This window comes from Ochlerotatus camptorhynchus, unplaced genomic scaffold (genome assembly GCF_037179485.1).
Source record: "Ochlerotatus camptorhynchus isolate MF236.1 unplaced genomic scaffold, CSIRO-AGI_Acam_v1.1 ptg000046l, whole genome shotgun sequence".
In the NCBI taxonomy this organism is placed as follows: Eukaryota; Metazoa; Arthropoda; class Insecta; order Diptera; family Culicidae; genus Ochlerotatus; species Ochlerotatus camptorhynchus.
In genome coordinates this window covers 1,383,437-1,406,119 of record NW_027040537.1, presented here as the reverse complement: position 1 = coordinate 1,406,119, position 22,683 = coordinate 1,383,437, and the positions used below count along the sequence as shown (strand labels likewise).

At 42.9% G+C, this 22,683-nt stretch overlaps 1 protein-coding gene across 4 annotated transcripts in view; it reads right to left on the bottom strand.

Moving 5' to 3' along the window:
* Nucleotides 1–22,683, bottom strand: part of Atf3 (Activating transcription factor 3) — a 186,591-nt gene that overhangs the window by 105,751 nt on the left and 58,157 nt on the right. The window contains exon 2 of one of the 4 annotated variants that reach the window (XM_065239018.1): nt 5,446–5,516. The exons of the other annotated variants lie outside the window; for them this stretch is intronic. The gene's annotated coding sequence lies outside the window, so the exon portion shown is untranslated. The remainder of the gene's footprint in view (nt 1–5,445; nt 5,517–22,683) is intronic. 4 annotated transcript variants of the gene reach the window in all.

Sequence of the window (22,683 nt, the reverse complement as noted above, 5' to 3'; positions counted from 1 at the left end):
CGAAAATACCTATATTGAAGGGTATTTGACAGTATTTCTCTACTTTGACTATATGTTTTTAGTATTACTTCTACGTGAAGTCAACGATTTACATAGTTGAAGATGCTAATTTCAAATAACAGACTGTAGTGGTAATTCTCTCTTTTTCTGAAACCGGAAGCTGCCATCTTGGATTTCAAAATGGCATTGGACATCAACTTCTGCTCTTTGGACGTCATCGAAATTTAGAAAATACCCACATTTAAGGGTATTTTGAAGTATTTCGCAATTTTTATGAAACAGGAAGCCGTCATATTAGATTTCAAGATGGCGCTGGACATCACTTTACGGTCTGTAGACCTCGCTCTAGGCGTGATCCGATTCCGAAAATATCCATATTGAAGAGTATTTGACAGTATTTGCCACTTTTCTGAAACCAGAAGCCGCCATTTTGGATTTCAAAATTTCATTGGACATCAACTTCTGGTCTTTGGACGTCATCGCAATTCCGAAAATGTCCATCTTGAAGAGAATTTGGCAGTATTTTCCACCTTTTCTGTAACCTGAAGCCGCCATCTTGCATTTCAAAATGGCGTCGTACAATGATGTCCGGTCTCTAGACGGCACCCTGATTCCAAAGATACCTCTATTGAAGGGTATTTGACAGTATTTCTGTCTTTTTCTGAAATCAGAAACCGCCATCTTGGATTTAAAAATGATGTCGAACATCGATTTTCGGTGTCTAGACGTCACCTTGATTCCGAAAATACCCATAATTAAGAGAATTTGACAGTTGTTCCCACTTTTCCCGAAACCGGAAGCCGCCATCTTGGATTTCAAAATGTCATTAGACATCAACTTCTGCTCTTTGGACGTCATCGAAATTAAGAAAATACCCATATTCAAGGGTATTTTGAAGTATTTCGCATTTTTTTATGAAACCGGAAGCTGTCAGCTTGGATTTCAATATGGCGCAGGACATCAATTTACGGTCTCTAGACCTCGCTCTAGACGTGATCCCGATTCCGAAAATATCCATATTGAAGAGTATTTGACAGTATTTCCCACTTTTCTAAACCCGGAAGCCGCCATTTCGGATTTCAAAATTTAATTGGACATCAATTTTTGGTCTTTGGACGTCATCGCAATTCCGAAAATGTCCATCTTGAAGGGAATTTGACAGAATTTCCCACTTTTACTTATATTGGATACCGTCATCTTGGATCAATGTCTGGTGTTAAAACGTCATCGCAATTCCGAAAATATCCATATTGAAGGATATTTGGCAGTAAAACTTTTTCTGAAACCGGAAATGGCGTCGGACAATGATGTCCGGTCTTTAGATGGCACCCTGATTCCGAAAGTACCTATATTGAAGGGTATTTGACAGTATTTCTCTCTTTTTCTAAAACCGGAAACCGCCATCTTGGATTTAAAAATGATGTCGGACATCGATTTTCGGTCTCTAGACGTCACCTCGATCCAGAAAATATTCATATTGAAGGGCATTTTAAAGTATTTTTTACTTTTTTTCTAAAACCGGCAGCTGCCATCTTTGATTTCAAGATGGCGCTGGACATCGATTTTCTGTATCTAGGCGTCATCCCGATTCCGAAAATATCCATATTGAAGGGTATTTGACAATATTCTGCACTTTTTCTGAAACCAATGACAAACGCGACAATTCCCAAGCCTGCTCAGGATGTTTCTTCCAGTGCCAGCGTCTCCAGGAAGTTGCTTTAGACTTCTACCGGAAGTATCTATCGAATTCTCCCAGAATTTTCGTTAGTTTTCCTATGGAAGTTTCTCCTTATGCTTCTTCTGTAGTATAAGTAAGAGAGAAGGATTAGCTATTTCCATTTAATTCCACTACCTTATTTGCTTATCCTTGACAGATACGCGTATTTTGTCACTGAAGAAGTCTGCACATTGTAGACGAAATAGACGTATCTGTCAAGGATATGAAATTAAGGTAGTGGAATTAAATGGAAATAGCCAATCCTTCTCTTTTATTCCAGAAGAAGCATATGGAGGAACTTTCAGAGGAAAACGAAACAAACTTCTAGGAGAATTCGATAGATACTTCCGGTAGAAGATTAAAGGAACTTCCTGGAGAAGACAGAAGAAACTTCCTGGAGACACTGGCACTGGATGAAACTGAGATAGTTTGGGAAAAACTTCTGGACAAGGTCGGAAGTTTCTACCGGCGAAAACCAGAGGGTTTTCGGGACAGTCGAAAGAAACTTCTAGGAGAATTTAGGAAACAAATTCCGGAAAAAAGTGATTTATGGAGGTTGATTTCAAAATGGCATTGGACATCAATTTCTCAACGGCGCCGGTGGTGTAGTGGTAAGCGTGATTACCTCTCACCCCAGCAGGCCTGGGTTCAATACCAGTCGGCGCCGCCGGGATGTTCTGAGGCATAACATCTCTGATCACGCCTTCCTTCGGATGGGAAGTAAAGCCGTTGGTCCCCGGTTCATGAGTTGATGGGTCGATAGGTAGGGTCCAGGTGTGGGAGCTGCCTTCCTGACACGTCGGTAGCATTGGTGCTCAGCACGGAAAACAAGATCGACGGGAAAAACAAACCAAAGGAAAAAAAAAAAAAAAAAACAATTTCTACTCTTTGAACGTTATCGAAATTTAGAAAATACCCATATTTAAGGGTATTTTGAAGTATTTCGCACTTTTTATGAAACCGGAAGCCGTCATCTTGGATTTCAATATGGTGCTGGACATGAATTCACGGTCTCTAGACTTCGCTCTAGACGTGATCCCGATTCCGAAAATATCCATATTGAAGAGTATTTGACAGTATTTTCCTCTTTTCTGAAACCGGAAGCCGCCACTTTGGATTTCAAAATTTCAATTTCTGGTCTTTGGATGTCATCGCAATTCCGAAAATGTCTATCTTGAAGGGAATTTGACAAAATTTCTCTCTTTTTCTAATATTGGATGCCGTAATCTTGGATCAATTTCTGGTGTTGGAACGTCATCGCAATTCCGAAAATATCCATATTGAACGAAATTTGACAGTATTTTCCACTTTTTCTGAAACCGGAAGCCACCATCTTTCATTTCAAAATGGCGTCGTACAATGATGTCCGGTCTTTAGACGGCACCCTGATTCCGAAAATACCTCTATACATCATTTTACGAGCGCTTATGGCCGCCACAAACTGACTGAGTTTTTGGTAGGGAACCTATGATTTGACGTTTGGGTTGTGTCGTTTGACGTGTAAACGTTCAAATTTGAACGTTTACACGTCAAACGACACAAGCCAAACTTCAAATCTTATGTTCCCTACCAGAAACTCAGCCAGATTGTCGCGGCCATAAGCGATCGTAAAAGACTGGATTGAAGGGTATTTGACAGTAACCAGAAACCGCCATCTTGGATTTAAAAATTATGTCGGACATCGATTTTCGGTTTCTAGACGCCACCTCGATTCCGAAAATATCCACATTGAAGGGTATTTTAAGGTGTTTTTTACTTTTTCTAAAACCGGCAGCTGCCATCTTTGATTTCAAGATGGCGCTGGACATCGATTTACGGTCTCTAGACGTCATTCCGATTCCGAAAATATCAATATTGAAGGGTGTTTGACAATAATTTCCACTGCTCAGGATGTTTCTTCCAGTGCCAGCGTCTCCAGGAAGTTGTTTTATAGTTCTACCGGAAGTATCTATCGAATTCTCCCAGAAATTTCGCTGCTTCTTCTGGAGTAAAAGAACGAGAGAAGGATAAGTGGCTTCCAGTTAATTCCACTACCTTATTTGCTTATCCTTGACAGATACGCGTATTTTGCCTACAATGTGCAGGCTTCTTCTGTGTCTTGTACTAATACTCGACTGACACAAGTCACTGAAGAAGTCTGCACATTGTAGACGAAATAGACGTATCTGTCAAGGATATGCAATTATGGTAGTGGAATTAAATGGAAATAGCCAATCCTTCTCTTTTATTCCAGAAGAAGCATATGGAGGAACTTCCAGAGGAAAACGAAACAAACTTCTGGGAGAATTCGATAGATACTTCCGGTAGAAGTTTAAAGGAACTTCCTGGAGAAGACAGAAGAAACTTCCTGGAGACACTGGCACTGGATGAAACTGAGATAGTTTGGTAAAAACTTCTGGACAAGGTCGGAAGCTTCTACCGGCGAAAACCAGAGGGTTTTCGGGACAGTCGAAAGAAACTTCTAGGAGAATTTAGGAAACAAATTCCGGAAAAAAGTGATTTATGGAGGTTGTCGAAAGCGGAAATCGGTAGAATCTTCTACTAGGGAAAGTTTCTGGAGGTTCTTGCCAGCTTCTCAGCTTCCCCTGGAAATGGCTTTTCCTGGAATTTTATTACGATTTCCGAAACCTTTTTGGCTTGTTCTGGATGTGTCATCCGATTTTTTCTTTAAGTTTTCCCCAGAAATTTCTCAATATGTTTCCTCCAGAAGAGCTTATTTCTTCTCTTCCTTGAAGTTGTTTCGGCTTCCAATATTTCCTGGAAGGGCCGTTCTTGCCCCAAAACGTTTTAATAATTAAGTACCTAGATCCCGATTTTGCAAAACCTTTACTACCGACAAGCTTGAAAACAATCTGGCAGCGCTGCCCCTGCCTCTGACAGATGACTCTTTTTGATAGGTTTTGACTCGCTGCTGATGGCAATTTTGGGGCTGTAAAACCCATCCCAAAACTACACGGTATTAAATTTCCGCAACCGAGCGATTAATAAACGTCAGAGCGTCCTCCCCGTTTTCCCCCTTCTCAATGGCAGGAAAACACCACGGTAATAACAAAAGCGGCAGTAAAACAAAATACATACGTTAAAACCGGGAAAAGAATACGTCGCGTCTCCACTGGGAAAGGAAATAAATACGAGAGAGCGAATCAGTCAACGAGCACTTGATGATGGCGCTGCTGCTGCTGGTTAGCTGGGTTGCTTGGATGCTTGGTGCCAAAGCTAAGTGTCCATTCAAATATTACGTGTAGCTCAGTTTTTGCGACCAATTGTTACGCTAAATTTAAGGGGTGGGGGTTTTAGTTGTTTAAATGGTTAAGATAATTAAAATAGAGATTTTTAGATTGTACCGTTCAACGAAGGCGCAAGGAAATCGAAATTGTTTTAGTTTTCTTTGTGATAATTGAGATATTACGCGATACGGGTAGAGGTTACTAGACTATGGTTACGATTTGTTACAGGAGGGTGGAGTGTTCGTAAAAAAAATTGGATTTTTTTGCGTTACGTAATATTTGAACGGACCCCGAGCCGAAGATAGCAACGGTGGCTGTCAAAAATTTTAACGAAAGATTATTTTCGGTTATTTATGACAGCTTTTTAGCAGCTGGTAGTAATTTCTCGGGGTTTTTTGTGTGTCTTTCTTCGAGGATGCATCCATTCTTTTATGCTTCCTTCGAACTAATAACTGCTAAAGCAAAACTGCGTGATGAATGGTGGGGCTAAATTGAACTTACGTGTTTTATTGGGTGTGCGATTTTCCCTTTCGTTTTTTTTTTTGTCGCTGCGTGACTTTTTTCCAACTGACCTGAAAAAGAAGAAGAAGAGGAACATGAGTTAAAATTAATTTCCGTCAACGGATGACAACTTTCTTGTGCGTTGTCTCAATTTAAAAAATCAATTTATCTCGATTGTAGCTGTCATCATCATCATGGTGGCGAGCGAATGTGACACTTTGAATCGGCTGCTTACTGATTCAGTTTTTCCTGGGTTTACTGTAACCCTTTTGAAAATTTATTTGAAACATGTGTCCGAAAAGAAAACGAATCGATTCAAAGATGCCATGTGTGAGCGCAGAGCAGAGCAAAAACGACGATCGATGCTCAGAGTTAGTCGAAAATTGAAAAATCGGACCTCAGTACAACCGCCACCCCCACCTCTTTCCTTTGCTGACACGTTTGACAGTCGGCTCGTTTTTCATCCAGTTTTATGTACTCTCGCGGGAAATGCTGCTTTTCTTTTTTTTTGTTGGACCGAGTGTCATTTGATGATGGTTTTTTACTAGTTAGTAGCATCAGCGTGCGGCTACCGAATGTCTAGAGTCAAAATCCGTCGCATGGGAATCGTGTGATGAAAAATTGACGACAACAACGCGACGCAGCAGGCTGGGTGTCGACACGTTCAACCATTTTTGACAGTTATTAATTTCTAACCTCATTTTGTTTATTTGCGCCTGCATGCTGCGTCCGCGGACGGCACCGTCAAGCTGTCAGGAAATGTGAGCAACAAAAAATGCGTGCTTTATGGCTGTGCACGATTCATTTGTTTCGGCGCTCCGACTACTATTTCATTGCATTAAAAAGAACATTCTTTTCGTGTGAAGGATTTACGGCGGGCTTAACTACGACCGACGACGATCCTATCAAGGTATAACGTTGAGTTGTATTTTTTTTTATCGAATACCCAAGCAGGCTTTCGTTCGGTGGATTCTCACGCTTCTTTCTTTTGTTCGTTGTTTGCTGATTTGGGCCACGGGCAGCGATGCCACAAGTACAGATTTTGGTACACGAAAAAAGTTGGACCCCCTTGTTTATGTTGATACCGCAATCAGTTTTTAGCTCAAAAAATAGTTAATTTTTGGAACTATTTTTCTTGGTTTTAAAATAAGTCCAGGGGGTCCCAACTTTTTTCGTGTACAAAAATCTGTATTTCAGGCATCGCTGGCCACGGGACGGGAAGGTGAACAGGTGTCGCGTTGATGCACCTTTTCGTCGTCCTCTGGACAGAAAGAAGCGTGATTTTCTATTGTCTTGTTTACTTTATTTTGCACATTGGCGTCGATCATGTCATGGTTGAAGCGATCCGCGCGTGATCATTCAATTACTGCGCTTTGAATGCGAAATCGGAATCGGCGGCGCACAACTGCGCGATCTGACGGATCGTTAAATTTTTAACGATATACCCTCTCGTCATGACAGATTTGAGTATATGTAACGCCCCCCGACGTATCCCACCAATGGGGAAGGTCACTCTGGCCAATGCGATCGCCCGATCGTGATTAGATTGTTGAGAGTTAATTAAAAGACTCCCCCCTAGACCTACTTTGTTTTGGCTGTCCAATTTGGCGAGCAGTAGTTGAAGTAGAGGCTCTGCCAGCAGAACGGAAACGGTCGTAAAAGCCAATCGAGATATGTGTGTGTTCCATTCGGAATGAATAGACAAAAACCCATTGCCATCGGTTGTGCAAAAATAAACCAAGATAGAACGATAGTAATTGCAGCAGCATTGTTCTAACGACGTTGTGGCTCGTAAAACCGAGACCGAGAGAAGGGCTTTTTTTTCGTCATTGCGAAACCTTAACTTAACGAACCAAACTTGACGACAGCGGCGAGGACAAAGTTCAAGCGAGAACATTCGGTGTGTAAACAAAGGCGCGAATTACGATACTTGCCCTAATCAATCAATCCGGATTCCGTCGCCGTAATTTTTCCCCGTTTGTTGTATATAATTAACCATTTTGTCGTCCCCCAGCGTTTTATCGCAATTGTTTTCAATTGCACATTTCCCCACGCTTATCGCCGCCATCGCCGCGAGTCAACAGAAGATAGTAATTTTCCGAGAAATCGTCGTCGACGACGACGACGACGATCTATTTACTCGAATCAAGAAGATAACAACGACCCAGAGAAGAGAAAGAATGAATGGCTGAGTGCCCTAGTGTCGAAGGGGCGAGACGGGGAGACGACTCGATAACGTTAAATGAGCCGAGTAAACAGAGGAGTGTGCACCAATGTAGGATTAATTATTTTCTTGCCGTTTTTGTTCTCCCTAGAGGCTTATTTGTGATGATAGTTCAGTTGCGTTTGTAAAACAAAAATTCATTAATAATTCAACGGTTGGCTGTGGAATAGGGCTGTGCGCCGATCGCAATTTGACAGGAACGATTTTAATTGAGTTAAATAATTATTTCATTCAAAATTTATTTTTGTCTTTTCCGATCTGGTCCGAGGTCTGGAAATGGTAAGTTAAAGAAGGTAATGTAAACTCTGAGTACTGCGAACTAACTCAAAATGCTTGTCATCTGGGAGCCGAGTCAAACTGTCAACCGGGAGCCAATCATTCAAAAGAGCTCAGAAGTCACGTAGGTAGTTACTGTTTGAACCACAAGTAAAGGTGTTGCCCTCTACGGAAAACAAATTAAGAATTATAATTATGAAACTGTCGAAACATCAACCTTAGTAGGCGGATAATGTAAATCATCGAGCGTGACGCTCGAAAAAGTGTTTTTATTTGATATTAATAATGCCAAAACTGGGTTGCTAAAACAAGAATGTAATCAAACTTTATAAGAGTCATGTGAGCTTTGTGGGCAGGTGAAGTCCCATCACCATGTATACGTTATTTCTGGATATAAACAACGAATGAAAATCTTTTCTCTTACTAGATGAAATCTGTAAAACTTACGATTTTAACGACCCTCTTTTCGACAATTTGCTTTGTTATAACAGCAAATTGAAGAATCCTCCTTTGCCGTGCGGATCTATTTGCTTTTTTTTCCGAAGGAAGCGTTACTGCTACCTAAAGCTACAACAAATTCATCCTTGTTTGGACACTACCCGAGGTAATCCTGCTTGGATATCGATTTGGAAAATTTCTCTTCGATCTTCAGATTCTTAGAGTAATCTGCTTGGAATTCGATTTGGAGAAACTTTGTTCTGCCATCATGACGCCTAAGTACAAAAGAAAAGAGCAATCTCTTGATTCCCCTTATGTTGAAATTCATTTCAGCAATCAATTTGATATACTCACGGATGTTGAGAATGATCCATCATCCTGGCAAAATTCCACTAAACTTTCCCGACTTAATGCCAAGAAGGAAAAGGTCCCCCCAATTGTGATAACCACTTCCGATTTCCATGCTCTTCGCACGGAACTTCGTTAAATTCAAGTTTTCACTTCAAATTGGTCGTCGTCTATTGGCTGTAACCTTGGACGGATGCAAACGTATCTTACTGAGAATCAACATCAATTTTTTACAAAGTTGTTTGTAAAAACTAATTCCTTGTCTGTCAAAAATAAGTCAGGTGGAATAGCAGGGTTATTTAAAAATTTTCCATGTGTCAAATTTAAGTGAAAATTTACCAAATAGAACACAAACTTTGGGGCTGTTCATTAACTACGTAGACAGTTGAGGGTTGAAGGGGGGGGGTGGAGGTTTGTCAGGGGGACAAGAATCCCAAAAAAAACTGTCCGTAGTTAATGAACACTCCTTTAGCGGTATTGAGTTCATTGCATCTCGAGATACAGCTTGTACAAGAAGTTCAAGTGGATACTAGCGCTGCGTTGTGAGAAAGTTTTGAACTAATATGAGCACTATTCGAAAGTATTTGGTTACCGGAACAACTTTCCTGAAGACTGTAACCTTCTATATGGCATGGATCTCAAGGTAAGCTTATACAGGAAGTTAATGTGCACACTAGCGCCATGTAGTGAGAACGTTCTGAACTAATAAGACCAGTATTCGCAGGGACTTGATCACCTGAACAACTTTGCTGAAGACAGTAACCTTCTATATGGCAAGCATCCCGAGATACAGCTTGTACAGGAAATTAATATGCACACTAGCGCTGCGTTGTGAGAAAGTTTTGAACTAATATGAGCACTATTCGAAAGAATTTGGTCACCTGAACAACTTCGCTGAAGACTGTAACCTTCTATATGGCGTGGATCTCGAGGTACAGCTTGTACAGGAAGTTATTGTGCACACTAGCGCCACGTTGTGAGAAAGTTCTGAACTAATAAGAACAGTATTCGCAAGGACTTGGTCACCTGAACAACTTTGCTGAAGACAGTAACGTTTTATGAAGCAAGGATCCCACGATACAGCTTATACAGGAAGTTACTGTACACACTAGCGCCGCGTTGTGAGAGAGTTCTGAACTACTGTCCACCAACCATAAGATCTTGGTCCACTGAACAACTTTGCCCAAGGCAGAAACCTTCTATATGTCCAGGATCACGAGATATTCCACCAATTAAGCAGTAACAAGTCTAGAGCAACTTGGTTTTCTTTGAATTTTATAAAGGTTTTATTGGAGCAACAATAATTTCCAATAGTTTTATGACGGTCATACACATTGTCATAAAAAGTAAGTCATATAAAATACTATTTACAGCTATCTACAAGACCCTAAAAATCATATTATAAAATGAACAGATGCTAATACTATTTTGATTTCTGAAAGGTTTTATGGTTGCTTTACAGTGTTTGATAAAGCGAATTTGAATTGCTCTCATTATACCCAACAACCAATCCCAATATTAATTTATAAGCAGCCACAATAAAACTAGCTATCTATGAAATAACGGCGGCAAGTAGCTCCAGCGAAGAAGCAAGTTCTCCAGTGTTTTTTTGCGGAGGAGGCAGCTCCAGAAAGCCTACCACGCCACAGTTTTGAACCATCTTCAATTTGTATGCAGGAGCTAGAGCTGCCTTCGCAATGCTGGCCGGACGATGTCGAAGGTTAAACATTCGCCAAACTGCGCATCTAAACAGTCCTGGCCGAATTTGCATGAAAGGAGCTATCGGACGTTTTGTCTTATTCTTCTTCTCCTCTGGTGCGAGCCGTTTGACAACTCAGTTGAAAAAATATTAGTTTTACAGTGGATTTGAAACGGTAATGGTTCGACCAGGTAGATTCATTTCTGGCATGATGAAGAGAAATTAGATTTACTGTCGATGCTTTCCGTAATTACTACCAACAACTCAATTTAGCCTTAAAAAAAATACGAGCATTTTCGGTAAAATAATAGATTAATTAAAGATCTGAAAAAGGGATAGCTGTACATTAGTATGCACACAAGCGATGCATAGTGAGCTAGTTCAGAGTCTAGCATTCTGTGGGCCTTTATCACCTGAAAACAATTTTCTCGAAGTTAGCATTTTCTTTCACAAACAGGATGTTAAGATACATCGGTATATGCAGGAATATTATATGAACGCTAGTGCCACGTAGTGAGATAATTCTGAACTAATCTGTATAGCATCCAAAAGACTCTGGTCACCTGGAAAATTTAGCTGAAGACAGTCCCCCCTATTCTGCGAGTCACGTGACTCTCTCTCACCGGTGAGGTGACAATTGTCACCTCACCGGTGAGAGAGAGTCACGTGACTCACAGAATAAGGGGGAGTAACATTCCATATGGTCAAGTTCACGAGATATCCCGCACTGGAAATATAGTATCATGAATCATATAACACTTTCGCTCGCAACGTTTTCTGGTTTTCGGTAAATTTAGAGAATACAAACACAAATTGGTGTCACTATTAAGGCCCAAGCGCAATGACAGCGGAAGCGGAACGGCAGCGGTAGCAAAAAGTCCGATCTGAGTAAGCTTCTTGTTGGATTGAAAACTAGTTAGAACCAAATCGACTTCGGTTAGACATCTTGATGTCATTTGTGATTGTGATAACTGTCAAACTTTTCGTTTCCATTCCACTTCCATCCACATTGCGTTTGGGCCTTTAGTTCTGTTCTTCTGGTTCTTCTACCGACAATCAAACGCAACGACCGAGGAAGCTTTAAAATTTGAAGGTCTCGGATAAATATAATAGTGACTAGTGACTTTCCGAGTAACACAAATGCATAGAATTGTGTTGAGTAAACTGCTCAACATCGAAAACCAGTCATACAACGGTTACATGAACTGTTTTAGAACATGTGTGTTGCTTGGTTCGGTTTGATTTAAAACCACCCCGCCCGACATCGGCGCACAGGTCTACCCACTGTGAATCACTTTTTGCGATGCGTGAGAAATTACCAGCCGCGCACGTGCTGCGCTTTGATTGCCCCCTTGAATTAATCCGATTCATGCGAGGCACAATCATTCGCATCATGAATAATTCGTTATCAACCCGAACGTTGCATGTAATTATAAAATGCAAATTGCCTCTACAACTGTCAACGCGATGCAAATGTCAAGCGCCATCTGTCAGACGCCCGACCGCGAGGGGCGTGTCACTCGCACACAAATCTGCATGCTGATATGGATCTTGCGGTCTTCGTCGAAGGAACCCGTGACACGAGGGGTAGGTCGAGTCGTTGCACATCAACATTGACCCTAATACGTGCTATATAAATCAAATTCCATAAATAGTAGTAGCAGCAGCAGCAGAGAACATTACCGACCGCGCTGCCGAGCACGAGCTCAGCGCGTCTGACAGCTCACCCCGTGCGAATTCGAAGGAAGGGGAGAGACACGTTGCGAAGCTGGAGGAAATTAAATTAAATAAAAAAGCTAAGCGAATCAACGAATGAAAAAAAAAAAAAAGAAGTAAAACCATGCGAACGCAGTTTAAATATCACAATAAATCACGATCAGGGGGCAAGCCGACGGTCGCGTCGGCGGCAGCGGCGGCATCACGAACGCGATTGACGATCACTCGACTCGTACATCGTTTTGGTCAAATTCGCCGCAACCTACTACCAGTAACAATAATAACGAGGTAGGAGGCGTCGTTGTCGGTCATAGCAGCAAAGCAAGCCGGTGAATCAGGTGAGAGATCCGAGCACATCCGGTTTGGTGTCGTGGAATAGTGTAGTAAATAAACCAGCGTAAGATGACGGGCGGCGGCTGCGGAATGAGAACCATCATCATTATCATTAAATAAACGTTATAATTTATAATTACGATCGAGGGGCTTAGGAAATTATATTGCACACGCGGTCCTACTTTGCCATCGCCATCATCGACTGCCATCGGCCAAACATACAAACAAACAAACAAACAAACGATCCCCCCGAGTGTGGAGACACTAATTAACTTTGACATTGAAAAATCCAGCTGGGAGATGCGCTGGTTGTATGGCGGCTGGCAGCTCAGTCAATCCACTCACGCATACAGGCGAACCCCTCGGTCCGTAGATCCAGTATACGGCCGCTCATGGCAAGTCCGTCCCATAGCACAAATCAGCAAGCCGGCAAAAATGCGTTTTAAGTTTGCTTCTGTTTGGCTGTTTTTTCTAAATTTCTTTTGAATCTAACTCTTCCAAAGCGCAAATGGGACCGACTTGCGATGATCGGTAGTATAGCAGCAGGCGGCTTTGGTGAATCTCTGCATCCCATCCTATTGCATCGCATCGCGGCACAGTAAGTCAGTCAATCAGTCAGTGGTCACTTGGATCTGCCGTTCGTTTCGTTACCTTGGCGAGCGCGTGACAGAATGTCAACGGCTTGCTTGGATGGAGGTGCGATCGGGATCTCTCCGTCGTCGTCGACTTCCACCTCCACCAGAGATCGATGTTTACCAAGCTAATTTTCCACCTTGTTTATACACCGGTATACGTTTCTGCCATTCCGTTCGGGAGATGCAGGCGGCGGAAGACATGTGTAGGTGTCGAAAGGTGGCGACGAGCCGCGAGAAATTTCTCGCGTTTTTGCACGATCTCTTCCCGTTGAAAGGATGAGAACTAATTGCGCCTCAGCTCGGTCCGATACAAAGTATATGCCCTATGGAATGATCGTAAATTGTACACGATCGATTGAAAATGATTTACTATGCAGATGGGAGCTTCTGCAGAGCGTGCCGGAGCAAAAACCTAACCTCGCAATCAAGCACTCTCGTTCTTTTTGCACTTTTGCCAAGTCATTGGATGATAAATGTGAAGTTCATATGTGGTCCGTGTTGGCTAACTCAATTTCGCCCAATTCCTGCGGCATTTAATCGAGTTTTCCGCTTCCACTGCAGCCGGTACTTCCATGGCCTGCTATGTAGGTAGGTAGGTAGGTGCCTACTCTGTTGCGCTCCGTTTATTGTTTTCCATTTGCCGGCACTTTTCACCGACAGTTTTCCGCCTCTTTTGGAGCAGCTTGGCGTCCTACCGACGACGACGGCGTTCTCACATGGTGTGTGGAATCGGAATCGGAGATGGAGAAAGAATCGTATCGTTCTCCGCCTCTGTCTAGGGCGGAAGGAGGGAGGGGAGTGGGGATACATTATGCTCTCTCGCATAGCAACAGCTTCGAGTGGAGTTTTTACACTGCCCCACCTTTCGGTGAATGCACAAGTGTACAGACAACCTGGCGTCTGCTACCAGTTCGCTCTCCCTCTCTCGTTCCCCTTTTTCGTATTATGGATGGCAGTGCCTACTACGGTAGTTGAACGCGACTGTAGAATGTTTCATGTCCTGGTTTTTCTGCTACTTGATTTCGCTTTCTTGCACCACAACATTGTTGAGGTTCATAAAATTTATGGGTTTGTTTTACGATTTTCACCTTCTTTCTGTTCCGTTTTAATCAGTACGTTAATTTCCATTAGTATGGCGGAATCCGGCACACAAAGTATGTGGAGCTTTTGCGTCGAGGCAGATTTTTTTGCGTTCGTCCACGAACCGCTGACATAGGCATTCTTGGACTTCACCTTCTTGAGTGATCGTCATAAAATAAGATCTGTTGCTGCCTCCTGAGCGATCTCTCAGATACCTCTCGGGCCCACCGGCTGATCTGACTTTTCTCAGGAGGTCATTCCAAATTTTGCTATTGAGCCGAAGTCGACTCGATCCAACTGGACCAAAATTAAACCGCGATCACTTGAGCTGTCGACAAACTGCGTGGGACCTGAAATCTATCTGAAATCTATCTTCACGAAGTTATCTCTAACGGGTTATTTTGTATGGATAGCTGTCATCAGTGGTGGGAAAATATCAAAAAATAAAATCTCACCAATGCCCAAGATCACGCTTGATTTTCGTAGACAAAAATCAACAAGCAAACAACTGCGGTTGATTTTGCAAGCTGTGATATCGCAGCTCGGAAAATCAAGCTAACAAAACTCATCACCTGCAAATCTCAACAAACTGTGGTGAGATTGAGCTTCATGATTTTTGCTTTACATCCGAACGCAACCGAAACTTCCATAACTAACAGCTAGCAGCAGTCACTTCGTATTTGCCATCGGTGAAGAGTAAAAAGAGATAGCAAACTATACTTTCTCTTTCTAGGAAAACGATGTGCAACGGAATCATTTTTGTGTCGAGTCAACTCTCAGCTTGATTTTTGCACGTTGTGAATAGTCTCGCAATATCAAAATCATCAATATCAAGCATGATATTTTGTTCCAACATCACGCGTGATATTGACAGCGTATGAGAGCGGAAAAATATAATTTGATTGATGATTTTGCCAACACTGGCTATCATAATGACTTTTTAATAATTATTGTAGAACTGCAAAAACTATTTTGTTCGCCACGATGGTGATGATGGATTTTTAATATTTGATGTAATAGTTGTAGATTGAAAAAAAATAGTCTACAAAGTTTTGAGCCTCGCATTAGCACAAGCTCAAATCCTTAGCACATTGGACGTCTCTAATTTTTGTCTGTGCTTTGTGCTGTTCCCTATCCCTAGTTTTGACTAGAGCTTCAGTTCAACTGATGAGAGTTCAGAGTAAAAAAATTAAGCAGTCCTGGGAAATTTCATGACGATTGTGGAAAGGATTCCTGGATCCGTGAAAAATTCCAAGGTAATCGATTTTTGAGGATTCAGTTCCAAAGGATACCTTCGAATAGTTTGGAGTGAATTCCGAGCATAATTTCATGGGCATCTCGAAAAGAGTTTTTTTTAAATAAAAAGTAAAGCTTCAAAATATTTTAGAGGCTATATCTAAGATAATTTGGAGTAAAACTGCAGGCAATTCTGGGAATCGAGTCAAAAAATCAACAATGAATTTGTAGAAAAACTCTTCAAAAATCGAAGAGAATCTAAGGACGAATTTCATGATTTTTTTAGAGTGCTGTGCACATAATTTCTGAAGTGTCATAAAGATATGTTCAAGGGATTCCCAGAGAGAATCTCAAATTTTTCTCCTCTGAAATGAACTCTGTTTAGAGTAAATTGTTTTAGAGTACATCAACCAACCACTCCCTCGCTCAAGTGAATTTCCGCGCATTATGTACCTTTGTTTTAGTCAGTTGCAAATAAAAACCCAAACAAGATACAACGCAAAATAGTTCGTCGCGAATTTATTTTCGAAAACTAAACTGAAAATTCCGCTTGATTCAACAACATTTTATGGTCCTTCGGTTCCGGATGTCACGATTAACGGTTGACTATGGAATAACTGACGATCAAGCGGAACTCGCTCTTCGAGAAGATGAAGTGGGAGCTAAATACGGCGAAACGCGTCCAGAGCCGGAGCCCTCCACTTTGTGAGGTTAGGGAACGGCGTCGATCGGCTGCACCATCTCGGAAACAATTTTTTCGACTTGCAGTGTGAAATCGAAGACAAAACGCCGTCATTGGAAGCAGTTTCATCGGTTTTCAACTACCGGACTGAGTTTGAGGAGTTATATTATGAAGCCAAATGTATCTACTCGCAGATGGAGGAAGGGTTTGTTGGTGGTGATGACACGTTTGAGGAACCAACCAACAATCTACGGCATGCAGTTTCGGCACTGCTGGAAACGGAACGGTTGCTCCTGTCGAACCAAGCTGCAGTTTCAAGCCAAACGAGTGCGTTAACTGCCCAGCTAGGGGACTTTCGACAAGCATCACTTCGTGCCACTGCAGCTGAACCAATGCTCAACGTACAACTCCTTCCAATCAACATTCCTATCTTCAAGGGTGACCGCAAGTACTGGCGCTCTTTCAAGGACCTTTTTGTTAGTACCATTCACGACAAGGAGACGTTGTGTGACTCACAAAAACTGCAGTATCTCCTTTCATACCTTGACGGTGACGCTAAGGCATTGGTGAGCTCGTTTGCGATCACGGATGCGAATTACAACCAAGTGTGGGACAAGTTAGTGGAACGATATGATCAACATAAGTACACCGTTTTCTCGCTAGTGAAGGAATTCCTTGAACAGCCAGTCGTGTCATTTACGCACCCGAGCAGCCTTCGGAAACTAGTAACGACATCCGACGAAGTTATAAGACAACTGAGTGGCATGGGTGCCCAGTACGAATCGCGTGACCCGTGGCTCATTCACCTCCTTTTGGAAAAAATCGACAAGGAAACACGTTCTCAGTGGGCCACAAAAATCGTCGATATGCAGAATCCTACGTTTCAAGAGTTCCTGAAATTCCTCGAAAACCGTTGTGATGCCCTCGAGACATGTTCCTCGTTCACGCGGAAGATCTTTACGAATCCGGAAGCTACGAAAAAGGAAATTCGGAACGATCAAGCGAAGCCGATAGATAGGAAGTTTCAAAGCTTTCACATCGCACCCCAGCTGTGCCCGAAGTGCTCTTCAGAACAGCATCAGATCTATCAGTGTGACTCCTTCAAAGCCTTAAGCGTCGCTGACCGTAGGGAGTTAGTGCAGAAGTCAAGACTGTGCTTCAACTGCCTCAGGCCGTCGCACTCAGTGAAGAATTGTTCATCGAAGTCTTCGTGTAGGGTCAATGGTTGCAATCAGCGACATCACACGCTCCTCTGTCAACAGGGTGACAGCCAGGCAGCGCATTTAGTGCAAGCACCGTCAATTCAATCGGCATACAGCTCACCGGCCTCAGAGCCAGCGGTACAGGAAGTTCGCTCAACGAATGAGGTCTCGAGCTTCAAAGCGGATGTACTTCCAACACAGTCGCCTACCAATATTGCGGTGCTACCTACGGCACTCATTAAGATTCGAGGTAAGAGTGGTACTTTTCAGATAGTGAGAGCCATGATCGATTCCTGCTCCGGCGCATCGCTGATCAGTGAAGCTTGCATGACGCGTCTCGGTCTCAACCGAAGCAATGCCAGGTTCGCTGTCACTGGGGTGGCAGGCGCCGCAGCTGGTACTACCAAGGGGATAGTACATGTGGAACTGTCATCTCGATTCAACGATGAAGTAATCCTGACTACTCAAGCATACGTTCTGAATGTTTTGACTACAACTATGCCAAGTCAGACTTTCGACGTAAAGCGAATGATGTTCTTGGAAACGATCCCGTTAGCTGATCCGAACTTTTGGAAACCAGGAGAAATCGACGTCATTCTCGGAGTAGAGTTGTTCCTACCTATGCTCCGAATGGGTCAAATTACCGATGAAGATGGATTGCCAGTAGCACAGAACTCGGTGTTTGGCTGGCTGGTAGCTGGACGATTCGAAGGAGGAGCTTGTATTCAAACACATTGTACGTCCCTCAATGTCGACTCCGATGTCAACATCGACAAATCGCTGCGAATGTTTTGGGAGAGTGAAGAAGTTCCGTCGCAGAAGGTGCTCACAGCTGATGAGATCCGTGCTACGGAGATTTTCAAAACGACTCACAAGCGAGATGAAACTGGCAGATTTGTGGTTCGGCTACCATTTGACGAAACGAAAACTGCGCTAGGAGAATCGCTAGTGGCTGCCGTCAAGAGGTTGCATGCCATGGAGCGAAATTTTTTGGTGAATCCGACGTTTAAGCAGCAGTACGAACACTTTATGTCGGAGTATTTGCGTTTGGGCCACATGGAACCTGTCCCGGACGAGGAAATCGACAAGCAGCCGAACGAATGTTTCTATTTACCGCATCACGCTGTGCACAATGAAGATAGCTCAACGACTAAGTTACGTGTCGTTTTTGACGGTTCATGTGTTAGTTCATCGGGAATCTCGCTCAACGATCGATTGCTTATTGGACCTAATAACACTGAAAACTTGCTGGATGTATTGTCTCGCTTTCGTAGTTATCCAGTAGTGTTCACAAGCGATGCAGAGAAGATGTATAGACAAGTATGGGTAGCTGAGGATCAAGTGGACTACCTTCGAGTGGTGTTTAGGAAGAATCCCGAAGATCCCATCCAACACTTTCGCCTGCTTACCGTTACGTACGGGACATCATGTGCTGCATATCTAGCTACAGAATCTCTTCGACAAGCCGCTAGAGATAGTGCTGAAAATTTCCCGGTTGCTGCTGAAAGAATCCTCAAAGGGTTTTATGTAGATGATTTGATGTCTGGTGCTGACACACTAGAAGAAGCGAAGTCACCGAAATCTCAACAATTCTAAGCCATGCTGGATTTGTCCTTAGGAAATGGTCGTCGAATTTACCAGAACTCGTCGAGGACATTGCAGATAGTAGAGATGGCCCAATTCCTTTGCAGTTTACAAATGACTCGGATTCTGTTAAAGCCTTGGGTATACGTTGGTCGCCCAGAGAAGACTCGTTCGACTTCAAGGTGTATCTAAACATCGATAGCAGCAACACCAAACGTCAGCTTCTGTCGGACGCATCGAAGCTGTTCGATCCTTTTGGGTGGCTTTCACCGTGCATCGTCAAAATCAAGATCCTGTTCCAGCAGCTCTGGTTGTACGACTTGACCTGGGATGACCTACTTCCCGCAGCAATTGAGGAAGAGTGGGTTGGCGTTAAAAACAATCTTCACCTGTTGGAAAAGTTCCGTATACCACGTTGGATTGTTAATCACGAAGGTAGAATGCAGCTTGTTGGGTTCTCAGACGCATCAGAGTCCGCATATGCCGCAGTAGTCTATGGCCGTTCGATTGATCCGAACGGTGAAGTACGAGTTACACTAATCGCCGCTAAAACCAAGGTAGCACCTATCAAGCAAATTATATTACCACGTCTCGAGTTGAATGCTGCTGTGCTCCTGACGACGCTGATGAAGAAGATCTCTTCTGCTCTCGATCACCTCAATCTGCAGATGCATGCTTGGTCGGACTCAACAATAGTACTAGAATCGTTATCATCGCACCCACGAAAGTGGAAAACATATGTTGCCAATCGCACTGCAACCATCCTGAATGTACTTCCAAGAAGCTCATGGCATCATGTAGCTTCCGGAGAAAACCCAGCGGACTGTGCGTCAAGAGGAATAACGCCATCTGAACTCTTGGAGCACCCACTTTGGTGGGCAGGACCTTCCTGGCTTTACAAGTAAGATGAATTCCTAGATCACCTAGTCGCACAACCTGCAATATGTGAAGCAAACCATCAAGTCATGATTTTAAATACCAATATTGTCCCAAGGAGTGATTTCACCATAGAACAGTATCTTTTGAATCGCTACTCTTCGATTCGAGTAGTATGTCGAATTCTCGCGGTTATCAACCGATTCATTTGTAACCTCAAATCTGTTCGTAGAGAAGACCGAAAAGTGGGAACAATAACTCCAACAGAACAACAAGCGTCTACCCTACAGCTAATACACATGGCTCAAAACGACGCATTCATCACCGAACTGACATGTCTCCACAAAGGAACCAACCTGCCCAGTAAAAGCAAATTACGCTCGCTACATCCTTTCATCGATGGAGAAGGAACACTTCGTGTAGGTGGAAGACTCCAGAACGCCAATATCTCCTACGAAATGAAGCACCCAGCAATTCTACCAAGTCACCATCGTTTCACAGAGCTGATTATTCAAGACACACACCTTGTCAATCTACATGCAGGACCCACATTGTTGCTAGCTACACTCAATCAACGATTTTGGATAATTGGATGCCAGAACATGATTCGTCGTGCAGTACAGAACTGCCTCCGCTGCTGTCGTATGAAAGCGAAGACTGCCACTCAACTTATGGGTTGCTTGCCAGCCGTTCGCACCATGCCAGTGCGAGCTTTCATCCACGTTGGGATTGATTATGCCGGTCCAATCATCCTCAAAAGCGGCAATCCTTGTAAACCTCTCCTAACCAAGGGTTACATAGTTGTGTTCGTGTCCTTTCCACTAAAGATATTCATCTAGAGGCTGCCAGTGATTTGTCGTCCGCAGTATTCATCGAAGCGCTCAAGAGGTTTATCGCTCGTCGTGGTTTATGTACAGAGATTTGGTCTGACAATAGGACAAATTTCATCGGTGCTGATCGCCAGATGCAGGAGTTTTTCCAATCCGATGAATTTAGAGCTCAAGCAAGCCGCTTTTCTTCGAATGTAGGCATCAAGTGGACATTCATACCACCATCCGCACACCACATGGGTGGTTTGTGGGAGGTGGCAGTGAAGAGTGTCAAAACGCACTTATACAAGGTGCTCAGTCGTGGACCGCAAACCTTCGAACATCTGTATACTATTCTCACCCAAGTAGAAGCCTGCCTTAATTCAAGACCGTTGTGTGCCATATCCAATTCACCGGACGACTACAATGTTTTGACTCCAGGGCATTTCATCATTGGGCAGCCGATGAATCTGCTGCCAGAACCATCAGTCCCAAACGTACCCGTTAATCGACTCGACTCTTGGCAGATATGTCAGAAGCAGCTAGAAGAAATTTGGCAGCGCTGAAGAAATTAATACGTTTCATCTTTGCAACCAAGAACCAAGTGGCAATCTATGGAGGATAACCTGCAGATCAACAGACTTGTTCTAGTAAAAAATGAGAACACTCCACCAGCACAGTGGGAGCTTGCCCGGATTATCGCGGTCCATCCGGATCGTCAAGGTGTTGTGAGGACTGTCACACTTCGCAGAGGATCATCTGAATACCAACGACCGATCCACAAGTTGGTACCGCTGCCGACAGCTTAAGATATTGAGGCTCCTGCCTCAAGTTGGGGAGTTGTTTAGAGTAAATTGTTTTAGAGTACATCAACCAACCACTCCCTCGCTCAAGTGAATTCCCGCGCATTATGTACCTTTGTTTTAGTCAGTTGCAAATAAAAACCTAAACAAGATACAACGCAAAATAGTTCGTCGCGAATTTATTTCCGAAAACTAAACTGAAAATTCCGCTTGATACAACAACAAACTCAGTTAAAGGAAATGAGTCTACAGGAAATCCGTTAGAACAACCCAATAGAATTCTGAACAGCGTTTTGTGCGAGTTTTCAATGCACTTAAAATATAGGCAAAATTTGAAGACTTTGAACGCCTTACCAAATCCTGGAAAAAATTGTTGTCTTAGTAATGACCCATTTAACCTAGTTATCGCTTCGGGTCAATCGCATTCGACTGAATGCTTAACTTAAGTGTATCGCACAGCTGGGACAATTTCAAAAATTCTTGGAAATTGCTGGTCACCATGGTGAAGTCTCTGAAGCCCACTAATATGTACTGTGTACGACTTTGTCTGCAGTTCTCTGAACACTCGTTAATCTATCTAAATTCATCTGGAACTGCTTGGGCACTTCTAAAGCTTCTCGAACCGTTTTCAGAACTTGTCTGGAGTTCGTTGAACATCTCTTGAGCTGGCTGAAACCCCGTAACGCGGGAAAATCACCTCTGGTGGTGCTCCAACGGTTTAGAACCACCAGCGAACCTTAGTATTGACTACTCCAAACTAGGGGAACAGGATTTTTAAGTAATTCAAGGAACACATCTGAGTCCGTATTCCGCATTGCTGTGATAAGACTCGGGGTGCTCAATTTTTCTTTATTAGAGTGACTTTCAGTCACTGACTGATTCGTCACTTAAAGGGAAAAAATGGATTAGTCTTCTATGTAATTCCTAACATTTTATTTGTTGTTCTCTAGTTTCAAGGGGTTAAGACCAGGGCTCTGATGCATGGTCGGTATTGGTGTCATTCCTTGATTTTGCTGCCGAAGAATTCGATTTTGATTTACAAAGAGTGTTCTCACTCTCCAATTTTATATTCATATGGGACAGTTATGCTTTTATGGGAAGTATAGCCGTGCATATAAATAGAAGAAAAGAAAACAAAACACTGTAAGAAATCGATTTGACCGCCACTATTTAATCTGAAAGAGCTTTCGATTGAACCCACGATCACCTACTCAGTAAGCAAAAACGGTTTCGGTTAGGCCGCCGAGCCCCTCGTATCACTACCAATTACATTATTACTCGCAAATATTACTCTATT